Below are 17,591 nucleotides of genomic sequence, written 5' to 3'. Positions count from 1 at the left end.
TCTTCTTCTTCTTTTACCTCACAGGTTGTCTGTTGTGGGGAGGGGAAGGGAAAGGAGTTTGTAAGCCGCTCTGAGACTCCTTTGGGTAGTGAAGGGCGGGGTATAAATCCAATCACCTCCTCCTCTTCTTCTCCTTCTTCTTCCCGCCCATCCTGGTGTCTTTCTGGAAGGATTCTGTGGGCAGAAATCCAACAGGGGCAGCCCTCTCCCACCATAGTGGGTGCACCTCACCCACCGATCGTCAGCCTGCTGTAGGGTTGCCAAGTCTATTTACCTTGGCGGCGGGGGAGTCTCGCCGAACTCCGGAAGTCCCCCCGGGGCCCGATTCCGTGGTGGCGGAAATCGGGCCTCCAAAGCGGAGGTTTACCCACCCCCCCGCCCCCACTTGGCAGCCCTAGCCTGCTGCACTACTGCCTCTAAGCACGGCAGAGGTGGCAAAAACGACCCCAGCAGCGGCCAGAAAGGAGCCAGTTGCAAGAGTTACTCGGAGGCAACAACAACCGAGTCCCAACTCTATACACTCAGGCGGAAGAGTCCACAAGGGACCTCGGCTTTCTTTGGGGCCTATTAGAGCCGCTGGCAGCCTGGTAAACACTTGCCATAATAAACTGAAGGACTGGAGAAGATAAAAGTTGATTTCTCAGGGGGCCAATGGGGCTGAACTGAACTTAAAAAGGGGGAGGCTAGGGTGGTTATTCGCCTCCAAAAAAGGCGGGGGAGATTCGGGGCTCCGGTCATGCGTAGACTTCACAACCCGAGACCCTCGCCCCCCCATAGGATTGCCAAGTCTGCGTTGAGAAATTCCTGGAGATTTTTTGGGGGGCTGGAGCTTATGGGGGCTGGGGTTTGGGGAGGGGAGAGACGTCAGTGAGGTGCAGGGCCAGACAGTCCACCCTCCGTGCATCCGTTTTCTCCCAGGGGAAAAGATCTCTGCAGTCTGGAGATCAGTCGTAATTCTGAGAGATCTCCAGGCCCCACCTGGAGGATGGCAAAGGTGCTTCGCCACCCCAGACGCAAGGGGGCAGGGCTGCAGTGACTCGGGAAAGGTAGATCGCAAGGAACTCTGCATATGCCCAGAGGCACCGCCAGGACCCATTTTAAATCCCCCCAGGGAACAGGGGGGAAGAAGAAGAAGAAGAGGAGGAGGAGGAGGAGGAGGAGGAGGAGGAGGAGGAGGAGGAAGAGGAAGAGGAGGCTGGATTTATACCTCACTCTTCACTACCTGAAGGAGTCTCAGAATGGCTTACAATCCCTTTCCCTCCCCACAACAGACACCCTGTGAGGGAGGTGGGGCTGAGAGAGCGCTCAAGGACTGCCCTTGAGAGAACAGCTCTGAGAGAACTTGTGACTGACCCGAGGTCACACCAGCAGCTGCGTGGGGAGAAGTGGGGAATCAAACCCGGTTCTCCCAGATTGGAGTCTGCACTCCTAGCCACTATGCCAAACGGAGCAAAAATAACAGGAAAGGGCCCCGCTGTATGGGGAATGTAGGAAAAAGAGCTGAAAGCCATTTCCGTTGGTCATGCAGCCTGGATCCTGGCATACCGAATAGATCCTGGGGCTGAGCCCCCTCACCGTCAGTTTGGATGCCGGTGGTCCCTGCAGCGGCCCGGAGAATCGCCCAGATTAATTCCGCGTCCTCCCCACGACCAACTCCAAACGCTTGTATTGCAAATCGTGATGCGTCTTCTCGATTTAGACTCCCACCACCCCTGCAAGGTAGGATGGGCTACAAGAGGCTGCTCCCAAGAGGCCGCACACGCCTCTGTCATGTTTTTCTCCCAGCCTTTCTCTGGAGAGTTCAGGACAGTTTATGCGGCTTGCCAATGTAACCTTCACAACCGCTCTGTGAGGTAGGTTGAACTAAGAAAGAAAGCGAGACTGGCCTGACGCCACCCAGACTGAGCAGGAATTTGAACCCCGGTCTCCCCGGTGCAAGATGCTCACTGGCTCTATTACATTGCCCAGCTGAGCAAGGATTCAAACCTGGGACCCTGAGCATCCAAACAGGATATCTCTGTTCATGACACGTGGTCACAACTGCCCCAAATGGTTCCAACCCCCACCCCCAGTCCTCGTGGGCAGGTCCAGGGAATTAACACTCGCCACAGCAACACATTCAGAATGTGTTTGGTCCCAGCGGAGGGGATCCCAGAAGTTCTCAAAAGCCACTGGACGTGCTTCGCGCCAGATACCGTTTGCATGGAGTTGCCAAACTTTGCGGTCTGCCCACTGAACACCCCCAAGACGTTGGAGCGTGCAACTCTTTGCCAGTGCGATTATGCAAACTAACCGCATTCCCAGACATTTTCAGAGAGCGTGCCTATTTCTCTCTGTTTCCAAACGGGCGAGAAACATCCCAAGAGTTCTCGCTGTTGGCGAAGCAAAGCCCCAGCGACACCCCGCGCAACTCCTTCGAACAAAAGCCGTTCACTGGAACTACACAACTGGGCGCAACCTGATTCAGTCTGCATGACGGGGAAAAGGCGGCAAAGAGCCAAAGGGCTGCGGAAATCCCATTCCACCCCACACACCCCCGCCTCTGGGTTCCGCCATTCCTCCCACCCCCCCAGTGCAACAGATACATCTGGGAGACATGAGGACTACAATCTTGTGAGGGAGGGAGGGAGGGAGGATTTATACCCCCCACCCTTCACTCGGAGTCTCAGAACGCTTACAAACTCCTTTCCCTTCCCCTCCCCACAACAGACACCCTGTGAGGTAGGCGGGGCTGAGAGAGCCCTGAGAGAACTGCTCCTGAGACAACAGCTCTGAGAGAACTGTGACTGACCCAAGGTCACCCATCTGGCTGCATGTGGAGAAGTGGGGAATCAAACCCGGTTCTCCAGATTTGAGTCCGCCGCTCTTAATCACTGCACCAAACTGGCACCAGATGAATTGTGGCCAAAAAGCAAATGCTACAACTTGGAGGATCCTTGATTCTGATTATTATTATTTTTTGCACGATGGGATTCACACTGGCCTCTTGAGATCACACTGAAAAACATAACCTGCTGGAACATGCTACAGTCTATTCATCTAGCAGTAGTGTGGTGTAGCAGTTAGGAGTGTTTGTCCAGAATCTGAGACTCACGTTCGAATCCTCACTCTTGCAAGGAAGCTCGCTAGGTGACCTCCTATGCCCTCAGCCTAACCTACCTCACAGGGCTGTTGTGAAGATAAATGGGAGGAGAGGAGAATGCCGTAAGCCATTTCGGGTCCCCATTGAGAAGAAAGCAACCTACAAATGAAGGAAATAAATACATTTTTCTGCTAACCTTCTTCCAAGGATTGAAGCGCTCACACTCCACTGGGAAGCTGAGGGGGCAGGCCAAAGTTAGCCGGCCAAAGAGGCAGTGGGCGGCAGCGGCGGGGGTCACCCAGCTGTGGAAATGCAATGGCAAGGGGCTTTTGGTGAGGGCAGTTTGGAGCCCCTAAGGGCTGGCGCGCTCTAGGCGAAGGCCTAATTCACCTAGTGAGTGAGCCGGCCCTGGTTGTGTATATGGCTTTCCTTCCTTCCAGTTTGGTGTAGTGGTTAGGAGCGCGGACACTAAACTGGGAAAGCCTGGTTTGATTTCCCCACTCCACATGCAGCTGCTGGTGTGACCTTGGGTCAGTCACAAGTTATTTCAGAGTTGTTCTCTCAAGAGCTCGAAAGAGCTCTCTCTGCCCCACCTACCTCAAAGGGTGTCTGTTGTGGGGAGGGGAGAGGAAGGGAAAGGAGTTTGTAAGCTGCTCTGAGACTCCTTTGGGTAGTGAAGGGTTGAGGTATAAATCCAATCTCTTCCTTCTCCTATCCTCACAACACCCCTGTGAGGTAGGCACAGCTGAGAGAGATCGGCTGGTCACCGCACCACATTCCACAGCAACGAATTTTAACCCAAATCTTTCAGGTCCTAGCTGAACATACTAACCACAGTAGCTCCTTGTAGGTACGACTGAATCTAGTATTTTCTTGCTATAAGAGTTGCAACCAGCTATATCAGCCCACGCAAAACCCAGAAGGAGAAACCAAAGCCACGTAATACCATTTTTATTAGGGCCAATCCAAAACGACACAGTCTGCCTCTTTGCTATACCCACACCTTGCCTTTCCCTTTCCCTCCTGTCAAAATAGCGTCAGCTCCTTGAGACAGGCCACGTACATCTGTAACATCATCACAATCAACCAAACACGGGGTCGCCTCCAGTGCGCACTGATGTCCGTGGCGATTCGCCCTGCAGCGCCTCGTTCACACTCGGTGCCATGAACATGCGCACATGAGCCACAAAGCGGCTCAATGCACTTCCGCGAGAGGTTCGTGGACAGGGCACCCCCCCCCCCGCCGCACCAACAGCAGAGCGGTGGCCCCCACCAGACCCTGGACCAGTGCGCATAATGTACCATCCGTGCTCAGCTGCCTGGAAGCCGCACGGAGGACACATCGGGCAGCCATAACTCACTTTGCCTCCGCTTTCTGCATTGTGCAATTCCCTCCCGGACTCTGCAGCAGAGCTGGGGGGAAGAGAAGAAGATGGAGACCGGCAGGCAGACTTCCGTTTGGAAGAGAGAGCTCAGGCGCGTGACGAAAAATGCCTTGGTCACAACCGGAATGCGCTCGGTTCAAGGTTCACCTTGCCTGGAACTCACCCCTGTTTTGGGCAGCCAGCCTGCCTCAGTTCCTCCTCCCCTTAGAAAAACGAGACATCAGTCTGACCTACCTTCCAGGGCTGCTGTTAAGGATTAAAAAGGGAAACGCATTTTGCATATGCTCAGGAAAGCGCAAGTATTTGCCGGGGGGGGGGGAAGTCAAACGGAAGGTGGGGGGTGGGGGGGGGGCGTCGCGCTGCGGGGGGGGGGGGGGAGAAGTCACTCTATAAAACTATCATTGGTATGTTTGTAAAGATAAGCAGGTGTTTATAACGTTAGAGGGCACACCTGGGCCCTCCAGACAAGATTTCCAGTGTGGTGAGAGTCACCCTGGTGTAGTGGTTAAGAGCAGCAGGCTCTAATCTGGAGAACCGGGTTTGGTTCCCCACTCCTCCTCCACATGCAGCCAGCTGGGTGACCTTGGGTCAGTCACAAGTTCTCTCAGAACTCTCTCAGGCCCACCTACCTCACCAAGTGCCTGTTGTGGGGAAAGGGAGGGAAGGTGATTGTAAGCAATGTTCCCTCTAAGCTGAGTTAGCGTGAGCTAGCTCAGTTTTTTTAGCTTCCAGCTCACATATTTTTGTCTTAGCTCAGGAAGGAGGGCTCTAGAGCAAACTAATTTAGGCAGCAGCCAAATTGCTCGCCCACAACTTTAATGCTAGTAGCTCGCAAAGTAGAATTTTTGCTCACAGGACTCCACAGCTTAGAGGGAGCATTGATTGTAAGCTGCTTTGAGACGCATGAGGCCTGCTGGGTGACCTCGGGCCAGTCCCAGTTCTCTCAGGACTCTCTCAGCCCCACCTCCCTCACAGGGTGCCTGTTGTGGGGAGAGGAAGGCGACTGCAAGTCGCTTTGAGACTTGTTAGAGCAGAGTAAAGCAGAGTATAAAAGCCAATTATTCTTCCTCTATTTCATATTTATGTACCGTTTCAGAGAGTACAAAGCTTTTTCACCCACTTTTGCTAAAGAATTCTTAGAACAGACCTCTAAGGTAGATTGATGCTAGCATTCCCATATTTCAGATGGGGGTGGGGAATGGCTAAAGAGACAAAAAAAATCATCTCTCACCCAAAGCCACCAGATGACTTGTGGCCAAAGCGAGATTCGCACCCGGGTGTTCCCGGGTGGCTATCGAGTCTCTTAGACCCTACTGGTCTTGATCTTCCTGGGGTTATCTCTTCCTGGGGTAAGCTCTTCAAGGAAGGGGTGTCAGCCAGTGTTCCCTCTAAGCTGAGTTAGTGTGAGCGAGCTCACGGTTTTTTAGCCTCCAGCTCACACATTTTTGCCTTAACTCAGGAAGGACGGCTCCAGAGCAAACTAATTTACGCAGTAGCCAAATGGCTCACTCACAACTTTAATGCCGGTAGCTCACAAAGTAGAATTTTTGCTCGCGAGACTCCACAGCTTAGAGGAAGCATTGGGGTCAGCTTGTTATTCAATAAACAACTGTGCGCGCGGAAAGTATTACGAGAGATACGAAAGGATACGGAGATTAACGGCTGTGGAAGTTTGGGATCTCCTTGGGAAAAGCAATGGATTCTGCCTCGTGCACGAATTAGAATTACCGGTGGAAGAACTTAAGATGACAAGGGGACCTCTGAGCATGTGCCAAGCGCTTCTCTCTAATCGCTGAGCAACGATTGCCGCAGGGCTTTAAAATCAGATGCTCCAGCCTTGAGCTGAGTTTGAGTCCCCCAGCCTTGCATGCCGGGCTTCCTTCTGCCCCAAGGAGGAAGACGCCGCTGGAGGGCCAAACGGAACCGGAGCTGCTTCTACGGACCGCAGCTAAACAAGAAATCGCTCCTCTTTTCTCCTGTATTTCTTGGTGTCCAGCTGTCATCAAGATTATTAGGAAAGGGACTGAGAACAAAACGGCCGATATTGTAATGCCCCTGTGTAGATCTGTGGCGCGGCCTTGTTTGGAATGCTGTGTACAGTTCTGCTCACTGTATCTCGAAAAGGAAAGTGCAGAGCTGGACAAAGTACAAAAGGAGGGCAACCAAGATGATTAAGGGGTTGGAGCGCCTTTCCCGATGAAGACAGGCTGAAGAATCTGGGACTTTTCAGTTTAGACACTAAGAGGGGACACGACAGATGCTTATCAAATTAAGCATGGGGTGGAGGGAGTTGACAAAGAGAACTTTCCCTCCCCCTCCCACAATACTAGAACTCGAGAGCATCCAATGAAGCTGACGGGCAGTAGGTTCAGGACAGACAAAAGGAAACACTACTTTACACAGAGAATGATTAAAATGTGGAATTCGCTGCCAGAGGATGGAGTGATGGCCACAGGGATAAAGAGCTTTAAAAGGGGACTAGATAGATTCGTGGAGAGGTCTCTCAGCGGCTACTAACCATGGAGACGATGGGGAACCTCCACATTCAGAGGAACTAAACCTCTGAATCCCAGAGCCAGGAAGCAACATCAAGGGAAGGCCTCAGCCTCTCTGCCCTATAGTTGACCCTCCAGAGGAACTGGTTGAGGTCACTGTGTGAGTGGGGATGCTGGACTAGATGGACCCTCACTGGTCTGACCCAGCAGGGCTCTTCTGATGTTCTTATGAGGGGAAGGCCTCGGCCTCTCTGCCCTGTTGTTGGCCCTCCAGAGGAACTGGTTGGGGCCACTGTGTGAGGCAGGATGCTGGACTAGATGGACCCTCACTGGTCTGATCCAGCAGGGCTCTTCTTAGTTCTTCTGAGGGGAAGGCCTCAGCCTCTATGCCCTGTTGTTGGCCCTCCAGAGGAACTGGTTGAGGTCACTGTGTGAGTGGGGATGCTGGACTAGATGGACCCTCACTGGTCTGACCCAGCAGGGCTCTTCTGATGTTCTTATGAGGGGAAGGCCTCGGCCTCTCTGCCCTGTTGTTGGCCCTCCAGAGGAACTGGTTGGGGCCACTGTGTGAGGCAGGATGCTGGACTAGATGGACCCTCACTGGTCTGATCCAGCAGGGCTCTTCTTAGTTCTTCTGAGGGGAAGGCCTCAGCCTCTATGCCCTGTTGTTGGCCCTCCAGAGGAACTGGCTGAGGCCACTGTGTGAGACAGGATGCTGGACTAGATGGACCCTCACTGGTCTGATCCAGCAGGGCTCTTCTTAGTTCTTCTGAGGGGAAGGCCTCAGCCTCTATGCCCTGTTGTTGGCCCTCCAGAGGAACTGGCTGAGGCCACTGTGTGAGACAGGATGCTGGACTAGATGGACCCTCACTGGTCTGACCCAGCAGGGCTCTTCTGATGTTCATATGAGGGGAAGGCCTCGGCCTCTCTGCCCTGTTGTGGGCCCTCCAGAGGAACTGGCTGAGGCCACTGTGTGAGATAGGATGCTGGACTAGATGGACCCTCACTGGTCTGACCCAGCAGGGCTCTTCTGATGTTCATATGAGGGGAAGGCCTCGGCCTCTCTGCCCTGTGGTTGGCCCTCCAGAGGAACTGGCTGAGGCCACTGTGTGAGACAGGATGCTGGACTAGATGGAGCCTCACTGATCTGATCCAGCAGGGCTCTTCTGATGTTCTTACGTTCGTCATTCGGAGGCAGCTGCTTTTGCTGGGGAGGGGGGAAGCCGAGGAAGAAATCAGCCTTTTTTCCCCAGAAAACGGGCCTCTCCCGGATGCCTCCACGGCCACCCCTGCCCTCCGCTGTCAGCTGGCGCGGGGAGGGTTAAGTGCCAAGGCAGAGCTGAGCTGCATCCCTTCTGCACGACTGAGTTTTTAGAACAGCGCTTTCAGGGTAGTGGCACCTTCCATCATCCTGTCGGAGCCGGGCAGATGGATTTCCCCCCGGTGGAACTGCTACGAGCGCATCCTAGGCACGGCGCTCAGGAGCCCCGGCACTGACCGTGCCCCAGATTACCTGGCAAGCGGCGGCGGCAGCAGCAGAAAAGGGTGTGGGGAGGGAGGCATTTGGCAGCCCATCTGCCAGGCTAAATGTGGGACCAGCGTCGCATGGCTGGCCAGACCACCTGGTGTGAGCCGTGGCGAGCAATGGATATGGAGGGGCGGGGAGGCCGGGCCACGCCAGGCCACAGAACTGCTGGATGCGGTGGATGGCAGAACCCGGTAGGAATGGGGGTACATGCCACAGAAACAGGGGGAACAGGGCACTGTCCAAACACGGCTGCATGAGGCCGGCAGTGCAGTTCGGTTCGGAATTCCATCTACTGAGGATGGCCAATCAAATGCCTCGGGCGGTTCAGAAGCAAGGCATGCTGGGAATATCCTTTCCCCCATTAGCAGACGTTGACATCTGGCAGTCGGAGAGACAGTGCTTCAGAATCTATCAGGCCAGCCTCGTCTCCCGAAAAGGGAAATGATAGTCCTGGCCTACAGCACAGGGCTGTTGGCGTGATTATCTATGGGAAGCACTTGGGGCACTGGAAGGAGCTGTAGCTACGTGAAATATTATCTTTGCTGTTGTCTAATCTGCGTGGCATGGGTGCCTTGACTGGCACAGGAGGCACGGTTCTAGGCCACTGCTGAGCATAAAAAGAGCCCGGCTGAACCAGACCAGTGAGGGTCCATCCAGTTCAGCAGCCTGTCTCACACAGTGGCTTCAACCAGTTGCTCTGGAGGCCGAGGCCTTCCCCTCATAAGAACCTCAGAAGAGCCCTGCTGGGTCAGACCAGTGAGGGTCCATCTAGTCCAGCATCACATCTCACAAAGTGGCCAACCAGTTCCTCTGGAGGGCCAACAACAGGGCAGAGAGGCCGAGGCCTTCCCCTCATAAGAACATCAGAAGAGCCCCTGCTGGGTCAGACCAGTGAGGGTCCATCTAGTCCAGCCTCCTGTCTCACACAGTGGCCAACCAGTTCCTCTGGAGAGCCAACAACTGGGCAGAGAGGCCGAGGCCTTCCTCTGATGTTCCCGGGAAGTAGAAGAGCCCACAGAACTGGAGTGAGGCCTGGTTTTCAGCCAGACTCTTTTCTGGTGTGTTGATTCTCGATCCCCAGTTCTGTCACCTGGGGGGGGAGGAATTATCCCAAGATATGGGGTGGGAGGGGGGCATTACCAGGGATCTTTTTGTAGAAAAAGCCCAGCAGGAACTCATTAGCATAATAGGCCACACCCAACAGCAGGAACTCATTAGCATATTAGGCCACACCCCTGACAGCACAGTTCATTAGCACATTAGGCCGCACCCACATGTTACCAGAACTGTGGTCATCCAGCCATACCCACCTTTTGCTTGTTATTCTGTTTACCTTGTTTGTTGTCAAAACCCAGGGCCTTTTTTTGTAGCAGGAACTCCTTTGCATGTTAGGCCACACACCCCTAATGTAGCCAATCCTAATGAGTTTCTGCTGTTGGGTGTGGCCTATTATGCTAATGAGTTCCTGCTGGGCGTGGCCAACTTGGGAGCCAGCCGGAACTCTGTTCCTGTGCGTTCCTGCCCAAAAATAGCCCTGGGCATTACACATATAATAGAAACTAGAGCACCATTCTACCTTATACTGCAGATGCTTCATATCACAAAACGTTCTGATCCCCCCTATAAAAGGCAGGGGAATCATCTGAATCCAGTGGCTGTGAGTTCCACAGGCCAAGCGCACACCCTATGAAGTGGCATTTCATTCAGCAGTAACTGAGAGAGCAAACTAGACGAGATTGATCTGGACCATATTTGGGTTTCTTTGCTTGGCCGTACGAGGACCAGAATATTGGGCCTGACCCCAGGAGACCCTGAGTTCGAGTCTCTCCCCCTCTGCCACCCTTCTGACGGCAGACCCTCTCTTAACAGCCGTCAGCGCCGAGCTACTCAGAACGACCTAAGACACATGCACCCCCCAATCTGGCGAGGGCCTCGCAACGCCCACAAAACTACAGAATGAGTTTGCAAAGTTGACCACAGGTTGCCGAGAGCCATTAACAGCAAGACCCTGCTGGCAACCTGTGTTTCAAAGCAAAAGGGCTCGGGCGATTTAAACAGTAAGCAACCCCTCCTGGCGAGTCAGACTCTTAAGTGCCGCGAACCGCCCGTCCGCTGTGCCTTTCGCAAGCTCCACCAGATGCATTTTCGAGACGGAGGGCGGCCGGGATTGCAAAAACGTACAGCCCACATGATTGCACCAAAGATGTAATGCCGTCCTGGACAATACCAGCTCAGCGGAGCCCCTGACCCCCGTCGGGAAGCTGGCCGTACGGGGCCGGCGTTCCAACTCTGCCTTAGTGCATCGGGAGACTATCGATCGGCGGAGAACAAAACAGCTCATTGATTTTACACTTTCTTCCCCGACAGCGAGTGTAGCCGCACAGACAGTGGCGGGTGTGTGTGTGTGTGCAGGCCCTGCCGTCGGGGATGGGAAACGGCTCAGGAGTCAAGAGTACCCTTGCAAATACCCACAAAACTTGTTAAGAGCCACACTTCCTCTCGCTGGCTTGCCCGGATCTGTGCCATTTACTGCCTAACGGGAAAGCTGCCTATGCGTGCCCCTGCCTGTCCACCTACGGTGATTTTTTGCTCACTGCAAGCGAGCCAAGACAATTTGTTTGCTTCTTCTTCCTCCTCTTAATTGCTACAGGTGGGAAGGAAAAAGAAAGCCGGAGGAGGATACCTTCCTCTCGTTCATATGCTCAGGTCGCCCTCCTTCTGAGATGTTTCAAGGACTTGGGGGGGGGGGACACAAAGGGGCAGATTCCAAAATGGGGTGACAGTTACTCACCCCCCCCCAGGAAAGATTTATGCAAAAAGAAGCAGAGATCCTTGAGCGGCAGAAGTCTATACCACATGAGGTTCTTCCCCCCCCCCCCCGACAGCACAGCGCTATCACAAACATATGGAAGACGCAGCGCGCCATTTCGCACAACGACCCTATCAGGCGGGACGGGGGTTGGACTAGATGACCCTGGAGGTCCCTTCCAACTCTATGATTCTATGATGCTGTCCCAGTTTTACAGACTGAGGGAACTGAAGCAGAGGACTCGAGACGTGCCCACAGCTGAGCGGTGTGTGTGTGGGGGAATGACTTCTAACAAATCGGACTTGCTGAAGTTTGCGTGCACGCTTAGAAGGAACCCATCTCCTTTTGCCGGGGGGGGGGGCTTTGTGACAGAGCCCCCTCTGGGACTGCGGAACCCCCCCCCCCCCACGCCCCGTACAATCCCTGGCATCTCCACTTGAAAAGGACCAGGCAATAGATGATGCAAAAGACCTCTTTGTGAAACCCTGGACAGCTGCTGCTAGTCTGACTGGACAATGCTGACCTTGATGGACTGATGGATCGATTCAGTACAAGGCAGCTTTGTGTGTGTTTTTGTGGGGGCCGTGGCTCAGTGGAAGAGCCTCTGCTTTGTGTGCAGAAGGTCCCTGGTTCAATCCCCGGCATCTCCACTTCAAAGGACCGGGCAGTAGGTGATGGGAAAGACCTCTGCCTGAGACCCTGGAGAGCCGCTGCCAGTCTGAGTAGACAACAATGACCTTGATGGATCCAGGGTGGAGAGGGCCTCTGGCTCAGTTTGGTGCAGTGGTTAGGAGTGCAGACTCTAATCTGGGAGGACTGGGTTTGATCCCCCACCCCTCCACATGCAGCTGCTGGTGTGACCTTGGGTCAGTCACAAGTTCTCTCAAAAAAGCCCCACCTACCTCATAGTGTGTCTGTTGTGGGGAGGGGAAGGGAAGGAGATAGTAAGCTGCTCTGAGACTCCTTCGGGCAGTGAAGGGCAGGGTATAAATGCAAGCTCTTCTTCTTCAGCGGCAGAGCCTCTGCTTAGCATGCAGAAGATCCCAGGTTCAATCCCCGGCATCCCCAGTTAAAAGTATCGTGCAGCAGGTGAGGTGAAAGACCTCCGCCAGAGACCCTGGAGGGCTGCTGCCAGTCTGAGTAGACAATGCTGACTTGGATGGGACCCATGGTCTGGTTCAGTATAAGGAAGCTTCCTGCGTCCACCTATGGTGGACTGAATCCACTCCAGGCGACCAAATAAGGACGCTTTTGCCACTGGAGAGAAGAACCCCTCTCTCTCAACCCTGCTAATGTTCCAGAATAACAGAAGTCTATAGAAGTGGGCAGGTTAGCACCCTGCGTATTAATAACTTTCGTAATCTTCTTCGCAGCGCCTATCTCCATTTTTAATTGGAATTATTTTCTGTATTAGTCGCGAGCGATGTTCTTGGAGGGGGGGGGGACACCCACAAAGACACCAGCCTCAAACTGCCAGCGAATACCCACGAAGCTCGGCCTCGCGACCATAAACTAGTCATGCGTTTATGGCTTCAAAGACGGATGTGGACGGGGAGATGGTAAAGAGGTTGGTGTGTGCACGCAATATTTCTGCCACCCCTCTTTGGAGGGCAGCGGGTAGGAAACCTGTCAGGAGGGGAAAATAATTAGACCCCCCTTTTCTTGAACGTGTCGTCCCCCCCCCAACGGCCCAGTCGGCAAATCCCCGGCAAAGCCCGAACTTTCCCTGCTTTGGCTAACAAGATCAATGGGATTTTTAATTGAGTTTTAATTAAACGATCAATCTGTAGCTGGCAACTCAATTAGAGGCCCGTACAGCTAGAGGGAGCGTGGCCCACCCTTGGTGGCGGCACTTTCTACAGCTTGAACGCCAGTTGGGTCTGCCCAGACCCGGCACCCCTGCCCGCTCCAGCTCCAGCCATGTGCCCCTCCCCTATTCTGCTTATGCGCATCCACCCAATCTCTACTCCTCCTCTCCTCTGCTTGGAGCTCAGTCCCCCTCCCCAACACGCAAGCACACTGAGCTATTCAGCACTCAACGCCAACACCCTCCTCCCCAACAGACACAGTAGATCAGGGTCCCCAACCTGGTGCCCGTGGGCACAAAGCATTTGCCAACATCTTTCTGGCGCCCGCCAAGTGTTTTTAGGAAGGGTCCGGTTGAGGCTTTTGCCCAGCAAGGCTTCTGATTGGCTGTTGGGAGATTTCATTGGCTGTGCAGATTTTTTTTTTTTAATGTTGCTTTGGCCGCAGGGGCCACCACAGCACAAGGCCCTGCACTGTGTGACTGGGGGGGAGCTGGCTCCGCCTTTTGTGGCTGGCTCCGCCTCCTGTGGCAGCCATTTTGTTGCTGCCCCCACCATGTCACGTCAGACTTCCACACATGCCCACGGCGTGGGGGGAGTCTCAGAGCGGTTTACAATCCCCTTCCCCTCCCCACAACAGACACAACAGTGAGGTAGGTGGAGCTGAGAGAGCTCTCTCGAGGACTACCCTGGAGAGAACAGCTCTGAGAGAACTTGTGACTGACCCAAGGTCACGCCAGCAGCTGCATATGGAGGAGTGGGGAATCAAACCCGGTCCTCCCAGATTAGAGTCTGCGCTCCTAACCACTACACCAAACTGGTTGGGGACCCTTGAAGTAGGTAATTTTTTTAAACGAAAAGTGCTGGGGCTCGCCCCTGCTTGGAAGCCATGTCCTCTTCCGACCTGGCAAACCCACAGCTCACCACCAAATGCACTCCAGCGGAACTCACTGCCACATGATATAACAGCAGCCTGGATGGGTTTACAAGAGGGTTTGACAGATTTCGGGAGGTTTACCAAGAGCAATTATATATAAAACCTAGACCTCCAGGTTCAGGCGCAGTGTACCTCTGAATGCTGGCTGCCAGAGGGGGGAAGAACACTTGGCTTCATGCCCCGCTCGTGGTCTTCTTAGAAGCACATGTGCAGCCACTGCAAGGAGACAGGATGTTGAATTAGAGGAAAAGAATTGTTGGATGGATCCAGCCAATATGCTCCCTCTGAGCTGTGGAGTCTTGTGAGCAAAAATTTGACTTTGTGAGCTACTGGCATTAAAGTTGTGAGTGAGCGATTTGGCTGCTGCATACATTAGTCTGCTCTGGAGCTGTCCAGACAAAAAAGCCTGAGCCGGATGCTAAAAAACTGTGAACTAGCTCACACTAACTCAGCTTAGAGGGAACACTGAATCCAGCATGTGTTTATGTCCTTACGGCCAACAGCATTCAAGAGAAAAAAGAAGAGAAGAAGAGATTGGATTTATACCCCGCCTTTCACTACCCAAAGGTGTCTCAGAGCGGCTCACAAACTCCTTCCCCTTCCCCTCCCCACAACAGACACCCTGTGAGGTAAAGAAGAAGAAGAGGAGATTGGGTTTATACCCCGCCCTTCACTACCCAAAGGTGTCTCAGAGCGGCTTACAAACTCCTTTCCCTTCCCCTCCCCACAACAGACACCCTGTGAGGTAAAGAAGAAGAAGAAGAGATTGGGTTTATACCCCGCCCTTCACTACCCAAAGGTGTCTCAGAGCGGCTTACAAACTCCTTTCCCTTCCCCTCCCCACAACAGACACCCTGTGAGGTAAAAGAAGAAGAACAGAAGAGATTGGATTTATATCCCGCCCTTCACTACCCAAAGGTGTCTCAGAGCGGCTTACAAACTCCTTTCCCTTCCCCTCCTCACAAAAAAAGGAGGGAAAGCACTCTTTACATGCTCAGAAGGTACCTTCCCTGGGGATTACGGTTAAAATGATCAGGAAGCCAGCATTCCAAATAGGTATTGGGGCTCAGTGGTGCCCCCCTTTCCTTTCTTCCTTTGCCATTTTTTCCACCTTGCTCCCCAGAGACGCCCAGTCACAAAACAATGATGACGCCGTGACTCACAGGCCAGGTTTTTGGGGAACCACCTCGCCCCCGGGGCCTGCCACATTCTTCCCCTGCGCAAAACAAGGAGCAGAGCCCCCCTCCCACACCTCTTTGCTGGCAACAGGTGCTGAGCTGTGCGTAATTTCTAAAAGAGCAGCCACAAAGAGGTGCCAGAGTGCACACCCTCCCCACCAAAGTACCGCCCTCCTCCTTCCAAGTTCTCATGTGCAAGGCAGGGCTGGGATCACTCGGCAGTGAGGGAAATTAACTCTGCACGTGACCCGGAGAACGACGCTGCAGTTTCCGACGCCCTGCGGCTAAACAGTGGCACTGAGGACTCATTCATGAAAGGAGCCCGGGACGCGAGTTCAGACTCCCTGCTAGCAAACCCCTCCCCGGCCTCTCTTCCTGTCCCCACAGCGGTCAAAGCCAAAAATAACACACTCCCTGTGACGACATGGTATGATCCGAGACGGGTTTGTGCACAGAGGTTGGCTGCTAAGCTAACCTACCTCGCAGGGTTGTTGTGAGGATAAAATGGCGGAGAGGAGAACGGAGTAAGCTACTTCGGGTCCCCGTGGGGGAGAAAAGCAGGGTGGAGATGAATAAAATAAATTAAATAAGAACAGGGGAGAGAAAAGACACTCTGCCCATGTTCAAAAGACACTCTTCTTTGTTAGTACAGATTTAGGTCTTCAGAGCCGGATACTAGTAAAGCCGTGACCCAAGTCCAATTACCTTTATTGGCATTCAAAAGCCCTGCCACTCAGCAGGGAACAGATAGAATAAGGAGGAAAGAGGAAGAAGGAGGAGGAGGGGGAGGAGGAGGAGGAGGAGGAGAATAAGAAGAATTATTATTTATACCCTGCCCTTCACCACCTGAAGAAGTCTCAGAGCGGCTTACAATCTCCTTTCCCTCCCCCTCCCCACAACAGACACCTTGTGAGGTAGGTGGGGCTGAGAGAGCTCTTTCAAGGACCGCTCTTGAGGGAAAAGCTCTGAGAGAACTTGTGACTGACTCAGGGTCACACCAGCAGCTGCATGTGAAGGAGTGGGGAATCAAACCCGGTTCTCCCAGATTAGAGCCCACGCCCCTAACCACTACACCAAACTGGCTCTCAGCTGGGTCTCAGGATCCTGTTCTTACCCAATCCGCTGCCTTCCCTATCTTGGCATGGTATCCCCAAGTATAGGAACAGAGCCACTGCCTCCAACATGAGTTATGGGGCCCAGGGCAGCCCCAGGGAAGCAGAGATGGGTATTCGGGGGCAGAATTTGGGGTTTTGACTTTTTGAAAAAGTAAGTTTCTAGTCCTCACGGTGACCCCAATGTGAAGAGTGCTTGAGGCAAGCAGTGCCGAAGTCTCAGAAACCAAAGGGACGGCTGAGGGTTTCCAGGGATTGGGAAAGGGATCCGTCCCCTCCTGCCGCATTTGCAACAGCAGCAGGACTGACGCAAGAAACGCATAGCGGCTGCATTTGCATAAACTGAAGGGCTGCGGAATTCGGCAAGTGGGCGGAATTCAGATGCAGAACTTTAACCTCCCTCTTCCGGCAGAGAAACGACAAAGCCGCCTTGAGAAGGCTTCATTTTGAGAGGACAACAAGAAGAAAAATTCCAGAATATATGGTCAAGATTCTATACATGGCTGGACTTCCGGTTGATGGCGGCGCACTAGCAGACTCACCTTCCGGACCTCCCGGGGGTGAAGCTGCGTTCCAGCCGAAGGAGGGGGTGCGCAGGCTCGCTTACCCCCCCAGGGGCCCGGCGAAGGGACCCTGGCCATGGAACTTATAAGAGGTTGCCTCTTTGAGGGCGGAATGCCGGAGAATTGAGGCGCCTCTTCGTTCCGACGGTTCTCCGTGCTGTGAGACCGAATGGACTTAGTGACGCTGACCGGAGCAAGCGTAGGAGATCGAGCGACAGAAATGAAAGTTGAAAGCAAGGTCGAACAACCAATTATGAACGTGAGTCAGTTTTGAAGCGTTTATTAAAGGGAAAAAGATAGCTCCCCACCCCACCAAACTGGAAAAAGGCGAGTGGGGGAGGGACGCCTCCCATGCACATGAACTTTTGAGCGATTGAGGGGGGGAGCAGAAGAAAACGCGAAGGAAACTGCCTAGAAGTACTTACCAAAGCGAATCTAAGCGGTCAAGCGCACATTCAGAGACTTTTTAAAAAATTGCGAAAGTAAACAAACGATAAAGATGGCGGGGAAGAAGGATAGAGAAAAACTTTTGAAAGCGAAAGGGACTGAGAGCCCAAAACCGGAAGCTACCAGCGAGGTGGCAAAGTCTATAGTGGAATATATGCGCCCTCTGCTGGAACAGCTGAATAATTTCAAGGAACATATGTCTATAGTGACTCAAAGTATTACTGCACAACAAACCCAGATAAACGATATG

The 17,591-nt window shown here is 53.4% G+C and overlaps 1 protein-coding gene and 1 non-coding gene across 2 annotated transcripts in view; one reads left to right on the top strand and one right to left on the bottom strand.

The window, feature by feature from the left end:
* EFNA3 (ephrin-A3) overlaps positions 1 to 17,591 on the bottom strand; it is a 93,978-nt gene that overhangs the window by 34,245 nt on the left and 42,142 nt on the right. The window lies entirely within an intron of this gene.
* TRNAT-UGU lies at positions 11,878 to 11,949 on the top strand. Its single transcript has one exon. It is a non-coding gene; the product is annotated as a tRNA-Thr (tRNA).

This window comes from Gekko japonicus, unplaced genomic scaffold (assembly GCF_001447785.1).
Source record: "Gekko japonicus isolate JY-2015 unplaced genomic scaffold, Gekko_japonicus_V1.1 scaffold25, whole genome shotgun sequence".
NCBI lineage: Eukaryota > Metazoa > Chordata > Lepidosauria > Squamata > Gekkonidae > Gekko > Gekko japonicus.
The sequence above is the reverse complement of the archived record's forward strand: the minus strand, read 5'-3'. Positions and strand labels throughout refer to the sequence as shown.